At 39.3% G+C, this 1,351-nt stretch overlaps 1 long non-coding RNA gene across 1 annotated transcript in view; it reads left to right on the top strand.

Moving 5' to 3' along the window:
* The first annotated feature begins 6 nt into the window (after positions 1-6).
* The window catches only part of LOC106873803 (uncharacterized), a 2,454-nt gene continuing 1,109 nt past the window's right edge, over positions 7-1,351 (top strand). Inside the window, exon 1 of the long non-coding RNA XR_001409918.2 lies at positions 7-446. This is a non-coding gene — a long non-coding RNA (uncharacterized LOC106873803). The remainder of the gene's footprint in view (positions 447-1,351) is intronic.

Genomic DNA, 1,351 nt, shown 5'->3' with positions numbered 1-1,351 from the left:
TGGGGACATAAACACACCAGCATCGGTTGTCAAGCAATGCTAGGGGGACAAACACAGACACACAAACACACACACACACATATATATATACATATATACGACGGGCTTCTTTCAGTTTCCGTCTACCAAATCCACTCACAAGGCTTTGGTCGGCCCGAGACTATAGTAGAAGACACTTGCCCAAGATGTCACGCAGTGGGACTTAACCCAGAACCATGTGGTTGGTAAGCAAGCTACTTACCACACATCCACTCCTGCGCCTATATATATATATATATATAATATATACAATAGCTATTGTTATTGTTATTGTTTGTTTTTTTCAATTTCAGATCTGGGGTTCAAAATATGGTAATACTAAGGACGGAGTTATTTCTTCCTCTGTTATTGAATGGGGCCCACTGAACGTTGCATCTCGGATCACGTTGAGAGACGAAAACGACAGGGTAATGTATAATAATACACAAATACATACACATACATGTATATATATATATGTGTGCATCTATGTATGTGTGTACAAGTATGTATGCATGTATGCTGTTTGAATATACATATATGTATGTATGTATGTATGTATGTATGTATGTATGTATGTATGTGTGTATGCCAATTGGCAAAGTTGTGCACGGAAAAGAATGCCAGGCAGCATTCCTTCAGACTCGCTGTATCCAGTCCTTTGCTTTTTTCTTTCTTTTAGGGTCGACAATCAAATGCCATTACTTATCCTTCTCTCTCTCTCTCTCTCTCTCCCTTCCTCTTTCTCTCTCTCTCTCTTTCATTCTTTCTCTCTCTCTTTCTTTCTTTCTTTCTTTCTCTCTCAGTAGTATACTTGTGAGTCAAAGGTGAAGCCTTGTCACATTATACGTTAACAGTACAAGCACATACGTGTCTGTGGGATACTCGGCCATTTATTCGTTAATTTTATCAGTAAGGATCTAGCCTTTTCCACAACTGAATGCTTGTTATCTGAACCAACGAAGAACCAGCCTAAAAACCACGTGGCTTACTGTTTTGAGTGTTTGACTCCTGGCCCTTAGGTCGTGTGTTCAATTCTCGGACTTCGCTTTGAGTCATCAATAAAGCCATTTTGTTTCCAGTGACTTCTGTCGACTCAGATGAAACTTGAGTATTAGTAATAACTAGTTAGCTCACTCCTTTCATCAAGTGTACAGTGTAGCACGCGTCAAGTGTCGATGTGTTTTGCTCGCTCAAGAACACAACGCACCACGTGGTCTGGAAATTGAAACACGATCTCGCGATCGTGAGTACAACACCATGCACCCACTAGGCCATGTGCCCTCATATAATAATAATAATGATAATAATAATAATAATAATAATAATAATA

The sequence above is a fragment of the Octopus bimaculoides genome, chromosome 21 (assembly GCF_001194135.2).
Source record: "Octopus bimaculoides isolate UCB-OBI-ISO-001 chromosome 21, ASM119413v2, whole genome shotgun sequence".
NCBI classification, from domain to species: Eukaryota; Metazoa; Mollusca; class Cephalopoda; order Octopoda; family Octopodidae; genus Octopus; species Octopus bimaculoides.
The sequence above is the reverse complement of the archived record's forward strand: the minus strand, read 5'-3'. Positions and strand labels throughout refer to the sequence as shown.